This window comes from Schistocerca nitens, chromosome 1 (assembly GCF_023898315.1).
Source record: "Schistocerca nitens isolate TAMUIC-IGC-003100 chromosome 1, iqSchNite1.1, whole genome shotgun sequence".
Classification (NCBI taxonomy): Eukaryota; Metazoa; Arthropoda; class Insecta; order Orthoptera; family Acrididae; genus Schistocerca; species Schistocerca nitens.
In genome coordinates this window covers 27,052,063-27,066,774 of record NC_064614.1, presented here as the reverse complement: position 1 = coordinate 27,066,774, position 14,712 = coordinate 27,052,063, and the positions used below count along the sequence as shown (strand labels likewise).

Below are 14,712 nucleotides of genomic sequence, written 5' to 3'. Positions count from 1 at the left end.
TGCCTAGTTAGCAAGAGTCTGAATCGTACCTCTCGCTCGTCAGAGATACTGCTCTTGCCACACACGAATATAATTAATACCTAGAATTGACTACGAATGATGAGAAACAAAGAAATTAGAGCAAAAATAAATACAGGAGAGATGGCTGATATTTCAATAAAGTGAATTTTGTATAATAATCACATATCTTATTCCAATATATAAAAAAAGACGTAGCTTACGGTTGTTTGCAAAATCTCAAGTAGTTTTTGACCGATTTACTTCAGAGTTTTACACGGAACTGCAAAACTCTCGAAAACTTCTTAAACGATTTACTTCAAATTTTTACACGCAACTCTATCAAACATTGACAGACATGGTCCATATATATATATATATATATATATATATATATATATATATATATATATATATATATATTCCAGAATGAGATTTTCACACTGCAGCGGAGTGTGCGCTGATATGAAACTTCCTGGCAGATTAAAATTGTGTGCAGGGCGGGGACGAGGTACTGGCAGAAGTAAAGCTGTGAGGACGGGACGTGAGTCGTGCTTGGGTAGCTCAGTTGGTAGAGCACTTGCCCGCGAAAGGCAAAGGTCCCGAGTTCGAGTCTCGGCCCGGCACAATCCTGTGCAAGCTTCTTCATGTCCCAGTACCTACTGCAACCTACATGCTTCTGAATCTGCTTAGTGTATTCATCTCTTGGTCTCCCTCTACGATTTTTACCCACCACGCTGCCCTCCAATGCTAAATTTGTGATCCCTTGATGCCTCAAAACATGTCCTACCAACCGATCCCTTCTTCTCGTCAAGTTGTGCCACAAACGTCTCTTCTCCCCAATCCTATTCAATACCTCCTCATTAGTTACGTGATCTACCCACCTTATCTTCAGCATTCTTCTGTAGCACCACATTTCGAAAGCTTCTATTCTCTTCTTGTCCAAACTGGTTATCGTCCATGTTTCACTTACATACACTCCATACAAATACTTTCAGAAACGATTCCTGACACTTAAATCTATACTCGATGTTAACAAATTTCTCTTCTTCAGAAACGATTTCCTTGCCATTGCCAATCTACATTTTATATCCTCTCTACTTCGACCATCATCAGTTATTTTACTCCCTAAATAGCAAAACTCCTTTACTACTTTAAGTGTCTCATTTCCTAATCTAATCCCCTCAGCATCACCCGATTTAATTTGACTACATTCCATTATCCTCGTCTTGCTTTTGTTGATGTTCATCTTATATCCTCCTTTCAAGACACTGTCCATTCCGTTCAACTGCTCTTTCAAGTCCTTTGCTGTCTCTGACAGAATTACAATGTCATCGGCGAACCTCAAAGTTTTTACTTCTTCCCCATGAATTTTAATACCTACTCCGAATTTTTCTTTTGTTTCCTTTACTGCTTGCTCAATATACAGATTGAATAACATCGGGGAGAGGTTACAACCCTGTCTCACTCCTTTACCAACCACTGCTTCCCTTTCATGCCCCTCGACTCTTATAACTGCAATCTGGTTTCTGTACAAATTGTAAATAGCCTTTCGCTCCCTGTATTTTACCCCTGCCACCTTCAGAATTTCAAAGAGAGTATTCCAGTTAACGTTGTCAAAAGCTTTCTCTAAGTCTACAAATGCTAGAAACGTAGGTTTGCCTTTCCTTAATCTTTCTTCTAAGATATGTCGTAAGGTTAGTATTGCCTCACGTGTTCCAACATTTCTACGGAATCCAAACTGATCTTCGCCGAGGTCCGCTTCTACCAGTTTTTCCATTCGTCTGTATAGAATTCGCGTTAGTATTTTGCAGCTGTGGCTTATTAAACTGATAGTTCGGTAATTTTCACATCTGTCAACACCTGCTTTCTTTGGGATTGGAATTATTATATTCTTCTTGAAGTCTGTGGGTATTTCGCCTGTCTCATACATCTTGCTCACCAGATGGTAGAGTTTTGTCATGACTGGTTCTCCCAAGGCCATCAGTAGTTCTAATGGAATGTTGTCTACTCCCAGGGCCTTGTTTCGACTCAGGTCTTTCAGTGCTCTGTCAAACTCTTCATGCAGTATCATATCTCCCATTTCATCTTCATCTACATCCTCTTCCATTTCCATAATATTGTCCTCAAGTACATCGCCCTTGTATAAACCCTCTATATACTCCTTCCACCTTTCTGCTTTCCCTTCTTTGCTTAGAACTGGGTTTCCATCTGAGCTCTTGATATTCATACAAGTTGTCCTCTTCTCTCCAAAGGTCTCTTTAATTTTCCTGTAAGCAGTATCTATCTTACCCCTAGTGAGACAAGCCTCTACATCCTTACATTTGTCCTCTAGCCATCCCTGCTTAGCTATTTTGCACTTCCTGTCGATCTCATTTTTTAGACGTTTGTATTCCTTTTTGCCTGCTTCATTTGCTGCATTTTTATATTTTCTCCTTTCATCAATTAATTCAATATTTCTTCTGTTACCCAAGGATTTCTATTAGCCCTCGTCTTTTTACCTACTTGATCGTCTGCTGCCTTCACTACTTCATCCCTCAGAGCTACCCATTCTTCTTCTACTGTATTTCTTTCCCCCATTCCCGTCAATTGTTCCCTTATGCTCTCCCTGAAACTCTCTACAACCTCTGGTTTAGTCAGTTTATCCAGGTCCCATCTCCTTAAATTCCCACCTTTTTGCAGTTTCTTCAGTTTCAATCTGCAGTTCATAACCAGTAGATTGTGGTCAGAATCCACATCTGCCCCTGGAAATGTCTTACAATTTAAAACCTGATTCCTAAATCTCTGTCTTACCATTATATAATCTATGTGATACCTTTTAGTATCTCCAGGATTCTTCCAGGTATACAACCTTCTTTTATGATTCTTGAACCAAGTGTTAGCTATGATTAAGTTATGCTCTGTGCAAAATTCTACAAGGCGGCTTCCTCTTACATTTCTTCCCCCCCAATCCATATTCACCTACTATGTTTCCTTCTCTCCCTTTTCCTACTGACGAATTCCAGTCACCCATGACTATTAAATTTTCGTCTCCCTTCACTACCTGAATGATTTCTTTTATCTCGTCATACATTTCATCAATTTCTTCATCATCTGCAGAGCTAGTTGGCATATAAACTTGTACTACTGTGGTAGGCTTGGGCTTCGTGTCTATCTTGGCCACAATAATGCGTTCACTATGCTGTTTGTAGTAGCTAACCCGCACTCCTATTTTTTTTATTCATTATTAAATCTACTCCTGCATTACCTCTATTTGATTTTGTATTTATAACCCTGTAATCACCTGACCAAAAGTCTTGTTCCTCCTGCCACCAAACACTAATTCCCACTATATCTAACTTTAACCTATCCATTTCCCTTTTTAAATTTTCTAACCTACCTGCCCGATTAAGGGATCTGACATTCCACGCTCCGATCCGTAGAACGCCAGTTTTCTTTCTCCTGATAACGACGGCCCCTTGAGTAGTCCCCGCCCGGAGATCCGAATGGGGGACTATTTTACCTCCGTAATATTTTACCCAAGAGGACGCCATCATCATTTAATCATACAGTAATGCTGCATGCCCTCGGGAAAATTTACGGCTGTAGTTTCCCCTTGCTTTCAGCCGTTCGCAGTACCAGCACAGCAAGGCCGTTTTGGTTAATGTTACAAGGCCAGATCAGTCAATCATCCAGACTGTTGCCCCTGCAACTACTGAAAAGGCTGCTGCCCCTCTTCAGGAACCACATGTTTGTCTGGCCTCTCAACAGATACCCCTCCGTTGTGGTTGCACCTACGGTACGGCCATCTGTATCGCTGAGGCACGCAAGCCTCCCCACCAACGGCAAGGTCCATGGTTCATGGGGGGGGGGGGGGGGATATATTTATAAAACGTGGAATGTTTCCCTCTATATATATATATATATATATATATATATATATATATATATATATATGTGTGTGTGTGTGTGTGTGTGTGTGTGTGTGTGTGTGTGGTCTGCTGCGGACCACCATGTTCGACAATGTACGATAAACGGTGTGCTCCGAAACACTTGTGCGTGCACCCACAAATCACCATCTATCTTATTTTACAGAGCAGACAAGCCTCCGAACCACACACTTTCTGTGATGCGTGGTGGACTTCCAAGAATTTTTCGCCTAGTGGTAGTTTTGATGTCCTACCTCTTCCCGTAGATGCTCACGAGAAGAGCATGTGTACATACCACCAACTTCGCCATTTTCGAGATACTCGTTCACAGGCTTTGGATAATAATAATCTGTACATTGTCAAATTCGCAAGTGTCGGAGAACTTACCCATTTCCAGCCCATATCTCCGCTAGGGTGTTCCTTATCCGTCTCTGCTGTGCTTACATACTTTTCATAGCGCATCACGTGCCGGCAACTTCACCCGGCGGCATCCAGCTTTGCGGTAGACAGTGGTCATTATGGTTTGGCTTATAATTTTATGTCCTGACTGCATGCCAAATGATAGAAGAAACAAAAAACGACCAGTTTGTAGTAACTTGGGTTCAGTGGACTGAGTCGTTATTCAGAGAAGAACAATGTCCCTGGAGTGTTATGGAGGAACAGAGAAATGTGGGGAAAAACAATTAGAAGCATTCTGTAACCGTAGATGCTGGTAAATGTGTAAATATTATTAATACTGTAAACCAGCTATCAGAGTATACTTACAATCATTACTCAATCGTTTACTTAAGCATACAACAAAACAGGGGAAAATGTTTACGAAACATGGAAGATGTTCTTCAGCTGATCCTCTTCACACGCTGTACTCTTGACAAATTTCTTTGTTTTGTTTTGGAAAAACGAAACATACGAGCACCACTGTTTTAATTAAATTTACTAGTTACATCTGCAACTCAATAGATGCTTTAGTATAAGCAATAGGTACTATATAAAATTAAATCAAAAGCACCAGTGTGATATACTGCAAACATCATACTGTGCAAAGTTTAATATCTAGACGACCATTCACTCTTTTGTATATGTTGGAATGTGAACTTTAAGCTGGTGGTGCAGAGTGCGAACAGAAACACACAAGTCAGAGCCAACTGGTAGTCTGGCTGCTGAAACACGCAACATTGCCGCTAATCTACCGTTCTTAAAACGTTCATTTTTCATTAACTGTTTACATCAGGGTAATCGTTCGTGTCAGCTTAATAACTCTAAAAAATATTTGTATAAGTTTATGCCGTTCATTTGTATTACTTATGCCTCTGACGACAACACGGGAATGACAGTTTCATAATATCTTTTTATGCCATCGGTGGGTGTTGAAATACGTCGTGACGTTATGAGAACGTGCTGTTAGTAGCAGTTTGAGAATAATTAACCATCACATACTTCAAGCTAAACATTTTCTCCTGCAGAAGCTAATGATTTAATGACAACCGCCACAAAATTACTTTTGTGCCAGATGAAATCGTAAAGTTTCGAGAAAACTGGAGTGTTTCAATGAAAGTATCTGGGACATACATTTATCCTGCAGTTACTTACCTTGAGTTTAGCTATAACCAATATGTATATTTTAATACTTACTATTTAAGTCGGTTTTGTGTTGTAGGTTACTGTGCAACTTAAAAACGCACAGTAGTTAATTATTATTCACGTATGAGCCTAAGAGGACAACACGAGGTACAATCAATCAATGTCGATTTTGATGGTTTATCTTACTTTTGTCCAAATTTGTTTCATCCTTTCAGAATGAAGTCTCTTTCTTTCACCAGACCACGGTGTTCCAGTCCGTTTTCTAATTTCCCTCTGAATGCTTTTCTATCTGTAAAGTCTGCCTGAGTTATAAAGGCTACTTTAAGGTTCTCCTTAATCGCAGCGAACCATTTAATTGACTCAGGCTTGACCTTGCTTCTGTTCCCGTAGAATACTATTTGTTTTGTCAACCTAGTGGGTGCCATTTTTTAATGTGCTCATAAAATTTAACTCTTAGTTTCCTGTTGTTACCATGCATGTCTTTGTATTCATCTGTTTCCTTATTACTTCTCAGCCTAAAACTTTCTCCATCAGTAATTTTGGGGCCGTATATTTTCCTCATAATCTTTCATTCTTTCTTTCTTTTAAATTTCTTTAATATCCATCTTTCTATTTAAAATTAAAGTTTCTGCTCCATAAAGATCTTCAAGTTTGATTACAGTGCTGTAATTTCTAAGTTCACTGCGTTTACAAAGTGATTTTTTATCATAAGTATTTTGCATTAATCTGAATGCAGTTGCCATTTATTGACAGCGAACATCGTATGCAGATTTTTCCAGTACATTTTCTTCTATTATTTCCCCGAAGTATTTAAAATTGAGAAACTCTGTTTATTTTTCCATATTTCATGTTAAAAAACTTTTGTGTTTGTTTGTTGCATATCATATATTCCGTTTTTTCGAATGATGTTTATAGTCCTACTTTTTCCGCAACTTCTTTAAGAATTTCCTCAAAGGTGGGGCAATCTATTCAAATGTCACTTCTGCCTAACTTGATTGAGTGATGTATGTTTTGACTCGACTTTTGCTCTTCCCGTTCTGTATTTACCTTTTCCAAAACACAGTTAAACAGTAAAGTGGAGAGTCCATCTCCCTGCCTAACATCAATCTTTATATCAAATGGTTCAGAAATTTCCCCCATGAATTTAACTTTAGAGATACTGTCGGTTAACGTTTCCTTAATCAGTGTTAGAGTTTTATTATCTAGCCCTTTTTCCTTTAACATACAGAAAAGAGTGTCACGACCAACTGAGTCGTAGGCCTCTCAAAAATCCACAAATGTACATATAATATTGTTAGCACAAATCCTTTGAGGCCAAACGATTAGTTTTAAATTAAGAATTTGTTCCGATCGGTATCTGTTTGGTCTAAAGGCTGCTTAGTATTCACCAGTTTTAGGTTCTGACTGTTCTTGGGCTCGATAAAGTATACATTGCGAGAAAATTTTCTATGTGACCGGAAGAAGAGAGATTCCTTGTTAATTATTAACATCGGTTCTACCCCCTTTTTTTAACAGTGGATGAATTAGGGCAGTTTTCCAGTTGCTTTATTTTCTTTAAGTATCTTAAATAGTTCAGTTATTTCGATTTTACCAAGTTCTTTAGAGTTTGGGTTGCTGTTATTTTTCTGCTGTCGTTTTAATCGATAATTCCGGACAGTTTAATACTTTTTCAAAATAATTAGCAAGCACCCTACAATTTTCCTGGCTGTTAAGAGCCAAACTGCTATTTTCATTTTTAGAGCAAAGACTGTGAGGTTGGTAACCGTTTAGTTTTATTTTGAATGTTATATAACGGTTTCTTTTATTGTTATTTATAAAAATTGGGCGTTTTCGCAGTTTCTTTTAGTCTGCCGGTTTAATTTATGTATTTCTTTTCTTACAGTTAGAAAAGTGTTCTACATATTTTCAGTTTTGTTACTATTCCAATTTTTGAATACCTCATGCCTAGACCTAACAGCTATTCCATAATCCGCGTTCCACCAAGCCACGATTTTGTTTCTTTAAAGGCGGAATTAATTTTTTTTGTGTTTTGATGAACTTCTGCCAGCTTTTGGATTGTTTGTCAAGATTGCTTGTTAGAGTTGGGGGATATTTTAGCAATGTTGTGATCAGGATAACTTTATTTGTTTTGAACGGCTTTTGAGGTTGAAGTTTTCCTTTTATTCGCGTTAAATAATGGTCAGAATCAATATTAGCTCCTTTCCCAGCTTGGATATTTAAAATTTGTTTGTAGTTCGGGTATGGAAATGCCACATGATCGATTTGAAATTCCCCAATAAATGTACTGGGTGCCTGCCAATTTTTTTGTTTAGAAAGGTTCTTTTTAAATGTGTTGATATGATTTTAGGTTAAAATTTTTGCACGTCTCAACAGGTCTGGCCATTTTGGTTTGTCCATTTACGTGTGGGAGATCCACCCACCGTTTTCTTATATTTTTTTTCTCTTTACCTAATTGAGCATTAAAATCATCCATTAAAATTTAACATGATTTGAGGGAATTTTTTAGATGATGCTAAGGTTTTCCAAGCTTCATTAACTTTTCCAGGTTTTTTTACGGTTATCCTCATTGAGGGGTAAATGGGCATTAATTATAGTGTATGCTTTATTTGCGCATGGAAGAGAAATTGTCATTAGTCTGTTAGTAATGGATTTTACCTCCGTTACTGAATTTAAAATATTTTTGGAGACTGCAAAAGCAACTCCCAGGTATGGTGTATTATTAAGTATTCTTTTATCAGTTTTTCGCTTAAAAAGGGGATAATTGCCGAAATCCATGGTGTCATTGTCCGCCATTCGTGTTTCTTCAAGTGCTAAAATTTGAATCTTCTGTTATTTTAATGTATCTCCCAATTTATGAAGTTTACTTGTCTGCGAAAGTGTTTGTGTGTTAAGTGTTGCAAATAATGTATTTGTTTTGGTTTTAAGTTTTCCAGAGGACTCTGACTTCCTCTGTTGAACCACACTGCATTTTAAGCTGTCCACCCCTTAATCCGGAAGACCAGTTCCGCCAGCAACATGGCGGTGGATTGACCACCTGAGGTAATACTGTAATTATCAAAATGCTCCATGATGACTGCACCTGGAATCAGGTGGGGTTCAGTTGACTCATTGAGTGAGCTCAGAGTGTTAAGACTGGAAGGGTTAGTTCCAGAATATAAATTTTAGCCGCACCACTGGTGAACAGACGCTGACCACTTTCCAACTTACTACAAGACAGACGCAAAGGGGATTTGGTTTTGTTTTGGCTTGGTCCGAGACTGCTTATTCTGTTAGTTCATCAGTAGTTCATCCTTATGCTGAATTATGCTCAACATGTCATTTGTTGGTGGAACACCTTTATTCCCTTAACGTTACTAGTATTATTTCAAATGTATACGAAAAAAAGCTCTTCAGTTAACTGGTAACTTTTCGATATCTTAACTTACCTTTTTTACTTGTTACAGAGAGTTGCCAGGGACCCTTATTTGTATACATCGCTGCTTTTATTATTTCAAACAGACTGTTCCCTTCTACTGGTTTGCTGCGGTCCCCCATATCTTCTCTACTTGTTGTTGCGATCTCCATTCCGAAGACTCCCTATGCTAGTCTGTCGTGCCACATTACCTCGGCATATCTATTGGAAGCTGTATCACCTTGAACCTGCTTACTATAGTCAACTATTGGTTACCAGATTTCTGTTCATTGATGTTTCCTGATGTGTCCCATTCCGCCATTTGGTCAAGAGTCAAGTTAGGTCACAGATTTGTTTTTTCCTCTGTTCGATTCAGTAACAGTTCATTGGCTATCTGATCTACCCGTTTACTCTTCACAACCACATTTCAAAACAATATTTCTTCTTCTTCTCTGTACTGATTATAGTCAACGTTTCACTTCCAAACAAAGTTACACTACAGACCGATATTCTCAGAAAAGTGTTCCTATAACGTAAATTTACATGATATTTTTAAATATTTCTGTTTTAAGAAAATCTTTTCTTGCTATTAGCAATTAGCATTTTATATGCTCTTTTCTTCGACGATCATCAGCTATTTTTTTTACCTACACAGGGAAAACATGTCGACAAGTTTCATTGCCTCATTTCCTAATTAATTCCCTCAGAGTCACTTGATTTAATTCTATTTCTTGCAACTTTTTCTTTTTCCATAACCTCTTTTCGACACAGTATCCACTCAGTTCAGTTGACCTTCCAAGTATTTGCTGTTTCCAATGGAATTGCAATGAAATCAGCGAACATTAAAATTTTTATATTTTTTAAAGTAACGCACTGCCATTTGATTCTTTTTTTTTATTATTTTAAGAACAACTCGTGCTTTGAACTTGTATGCCGTTTTCAAGTATTTGATTTTATGTCTTTAAAGTATCTGATTTTGTTTTTGACACATATATTGAAATAAAATCAGATACTTGAAAAAGACAAAAAGGCCGAAACTTGGGTTGTACTTAAATAAACAACAAAACAGTTAATGACAATGTGTTCCTTTAAAAAATGTTGCATTACTGTTTCTCAGTAACATCAAAAAATTGTTTTTATTGGGATTTCTTGAACTATTGGTTTTTCTTGAACTATAATGCCCTCTCTTAATTTATCCTTGTGTTTCCTTTACTGCTTGCTCTCTACATAGATTGAATAACATCGATGATTGGCTACAAGCGTGATTCACTCCCTTCGCAACCACTGCTCCTGTTCAATGTCTTCCTCGTTTATAACAAAAGTCTTGCTAGTGTAGAGCTACAGAAACCTTACGCTTCCCGCATTTTTCCTTGCTACCTTATGAATTCCACTCAACATTGTCAAAAGCTTTTTTTCTAGATCTATAAATGCTAAAACGTATATCTCCATTTACTTTTTCTTCTAAGGTAAGTCGTAATGTATATTTGCCTCGTATATTCCCACATTTCTGCCGGACGCAGTGGCCGAGCGGTTCTAGGCGCTTCAGTCTGGAACCGCTCGACCGCTACAGTCACAGGTTCGAGTCCTCCCTCTGCCACGAATGTGTGTGATGTCCTTAGGTTAGTTACGTTTAAGTAGTTCTAAGTTCTAGGGGACTGATGACCTCAGATGTTAAGTCCCATAATGCTCAGAGCCATTTGAACCAACCCACATTTCTGCGGAACCCAGAAGCTTAGGTTCTGCCAGTCTTTACGTTCGCTTGTAAGTAATCGGTATTAGAATAAGAAGCGTTCACATCAAAAGGTACGAAACGTAGTAACTACCAAACCGGTTGAAATATGCGTATGCCGCTTTGAGATAACGTAGTGAGACATCTAGGGACGCGAATGTAGTGTCGTCAGCTCCTCCTAAAATATTCAAAGCGCTGTCCTCAGCAAACAAGGTGATGCTCAAAGTCTTTTTCGACGTCCGAGGTCCGATACTCATCGAATTCCCCGAGCACGGAGAAACATTAACCGTGAGGTGTACTGCGAGGAACTCCGTAACGTACGCTAGCCCATCAAGAGCAAACGGCTTGGGCTGCTCACGGAGGGAATGATTCTGCTCCGGGATAGAGCGCGTCCACACACCTTCAAGGTCACGCAAAGTGTATCGGCCAAGTTCAAGTCGGAACAGCCTGAGCATCCGCCCTACAGTCTAGACACGCCCGTGTGTTTGATCACCTAAAAAACCTCCTCCAAGGGAAGCTCTTCAACTCTGACGACGAACTGAAGCACGCATTGGAGGACTGGCTACTGTCACAGCCACAGGAAGCCTTCGGCTAGTGAAGCAGCGGTGTAGTGGTTTCCAGGCCCCTGGTGATTGCGTTCGAATACAGATTTCAAGTCGGCCCACAGCGTTGCTTCGGACCTTTTATTTTGAACACCCCTCATGTATTGCAACCATGTCTTATTTAACTGTACTTCTGTGGTATTCCCATCTTTCAGCATCTGTCAGAAACGGAACTTGGAGATTATCACATCCTTCTTAAATCCTTCCATAATAAATGCAGCATATTTCTTGATAAATTTATATCCCTTTTTGAACATTGTTTCCCAAAGAAAATTACTAAATGTAACACCACAAACTATTCAAAGAAACCTTGGATTACTACAGGTATTAAACTGTCTTCACAAAGAAAAAGAAAACTCTATGAGACAACAAGAACTATTAAAGATCCAGAAGTAGTTTTACACTATAAAAATTATTGTAATATACTGAAAAAGTATCAATTAAAAAATGTTAGATAAGAAATTAACAACTCCAGCAATACAATCAAATCAGTGTGGAATGTGGTTAGAAGGGAGACAGGAAAAGTAACCACTGGTGTAGGTAGTATTTCTATTAAATAGAATGAGACCATCTCAACCAATAGTACACAGGTTGCCAATGTATTTAACAATCAGTTCCTAAGTGTAGGAGAAAAAACTGGTGAGAATAGTTCAAAAGAAAACGCCAGGCGGTACATGGAAGAGTCAGTTTTGAAAAATTTTAGTCAGATTAAATTTTATCTAACAACCTCTTGTGAAATAAGGAAAATTATTAAATCTTTGAAAAGTAAACGTTCTGTTGGAGTAGATGACATCTCTAACAAGTTATTAAAACAATGTGGAGCAATTACAGCTGATGTTTTGAGTCACATATGTAATGCATCACTGACTCAGGGTATTTTTCCAGACAGGTTAAAACATGCCATTTTCAGGCCTCTCTACAAAAAGGGGAAACCACAGATGTCAATAATTACCAGCCAGTATCCTAGCTTACAGCATTTTCAAAAACCTTTGAGAAAGTAATATACTCAAGAGTGGTCAGCTATCTCAACAGTAATGGGACACTTAGTAAATCACAGTTCGGATTTCAGAAATGCTGTTCCACTGAGACAGCAATATACAGTTTCACTGGTCACATAATAGAGTCTTTAAATAGTGAAATGTCACCAGTAGGAATATTCTGTGACTTACCCAAAGCATTTGAATGTGTGAACCATGACATTATGTTGGAGAAATTACAATTCTATGGTATAAATGTAACAGCATATAATTGGTTTAAGTCATATCTACAGAACACGAAGCAAAAAGTCTCTTTATATGCTTCAAGTGATTCAACGGAGTTTGCCACTTCATCTAACTGGGGTGAAATTACATTATGTGTTCCACAAGGTTCCATCATGGGTCACCTACTGTTCTTGATATATGTGAATGACATCCCTTCTTATGTGAAACAAGATGCTGAACTGACACTGTTTGCTGACGATACAAGCATAATTATTAACCCAGTAAAGGAAGTCCAATAGAAAATGATACAAATAAGGTCTTTGGAAAAGTTATTAATTGGTTTTCTGCGAATGGGTTTGCTCTGAACTTTGAAAAAACACGGTATATCCAATTTTCTGCTGCAAACAGTATAATTCCTTCAATAAACATAAAACATCAAAAGACGTCAGTAGCCATGGTAGAGCATACTAAGTTGTTGAGTGTAGATACAGATGAGAATCTTAATTGGAAAATTCATGTTTTGTATCTCCTAAAGCGACAAGGTTCAGCAACTTTTGCAATCAGAATAATTGCCAATTTTGAGGATGTAGAAATTAGTAAGTTAACATACTTTGCATACTTCCACTCTCTGATGTCATACGGAATAATATTCTGGGGCACTTAGGCAAAAGGTATTCACTGCTCAAAAGAAAGTAGTTAGAATAATGTGTGGGGTTCATAGTCACACATCTTGTACGCATCTGTTTAAAAGGTTAGGAATTCTTACAACTGCTTCACAGTACATTTACTCAGTAATGAAATTTTTTCTCCACAACATGGACCAGTTTAAGATCAACAGCGACATTCATGATTATAATACCAGAAAAAAGACAGACCTACACTATCCTTTACTTAACATATCTTTGGCACAGAAAGGGTAAATTATTCTGCTATAAAACTTTTTGACAAATTACCAGATGAAATAAAACGTCTGACAGACAGCAGTAATAGTTTCAAAAACAAATTGAAATCATACCTCCTTGACAACTCCTTCTATACCATAGATGAATTCTGGAATATGAGTAAATAAATCTGGAGATATAATATATGCATTTTGTGCCATTTAAGGGAATGGGATAGATAATAGAAATATATAGAAATATTTAGGTGTAACACTATAACCCAAACAAAAAAACCTTGTTTCCTGTGCACGTTTCTTGTGCATTTGACACGTTCCACGTCATAACGGTTTTCCGTGTTATTGATCAATGGAACACGTAACTAACTAACTAACTTGTCATTTGAAGTGGTCTCTACCGTCTCACATCTTACACACTAGGTGTAATACTTCTGTCATAAATGGTTCTACTAAGCACCTTATTTTAGAGGAAATATCTTCAACTCCGGATGCCTTTGGTCGACATAGGTCTTTCAGTGCTCTGTAAACTACTGATGCGGTATCACATCCTCCTACTGACTATCGTGTCCAAAACAGTCGTCAACGCACGTGACTGGTAAAGGTAGCAGCATCCTTTGGTCACAATTTTACCCTTCTGTGCCTCTCAGTCGCTGTTGTGAAAGCTGTGTTGATGTTGCAGGTGGGTTTCCAGCTGCTACAGACACCCACCCCTGCATTAACTTGTGATTTATACGGTTGTCAGCAGCGATCGGTAAACACCTCCTGTGCCAGCGCCTACGGCAAAAACGCACGGGTAGGGTCTCGAGCAACAAGTTACGGCCATGAACATCCCTGGTGTCGGTGGCAGAAGCGGAGGGGGTGGGAATACGGGGTAGGCAACAGAGACGAGGGCTAGCCAAGCGGCTTGCAACGCAATGTTCTCTACTGTCTATTCTTAAAAGCGTTTTACCAATATCGCATTGTTCTTAGATGGCGAATATATGTTACACTGAAACTTCCTGGCAGATTAAAACTGTGTGCCCGACCGAGACTCGAACTCGGGACCTTTGCCTTTCGCGGGCAAGTGCTCTACCATCTGAGCTACCGGCATGGCTAAGCCATGTCTCCGCAGTATCCTTTCTTTCAGGAGTGCTAGTTCTGCAAGGTTCGCAGGAGAGCTTCTGTAAAGTTTGGAAGGTAGGAGACGAGGTACTGGCAGAAGTAAAGCTGTGAGTACCGGGCGTGAGTCGTGCTTCGGTAGCTCAGTTGGTAGAACACTTGCCCGCGAAAGGCAAAGGTCCCGAGTTCGAGTCTCGGTCGGGCACACAGTTTTAATCTGCCAGGAAGTTTCATATCAGCGCACACTCCGCTGCAGCGTGAAAATCTCATTCTGGATATGTTAAACTGTTCGCTTAGAATATTATT

At 38.7% G+C, this 14,712-nt stretch overlaps 1 protein-coding gene and 1 non-coding gene across 2 annotated transcripts in view; both read left to right on the top strand.

Annotated features, from left to right (window-relative positions):
* Nucleotides 1-14,712, top strand: part of LOC126258469 (Down syndrome cell adhesion molecule-like protein Dscam2) — a 687,321-nt gene that overhangs the window by 125,089 nt on the left and 547,520 nt on the right. The window lies entirely within an intron of this gene.
* On the top strand, nt 550-624 carry Trnas-cga (transfer RNA serine (anticodon CGA)). The gene has a single exon. It is a non-coding gene; the product is annotated as a tRNA-Ser (tRNA).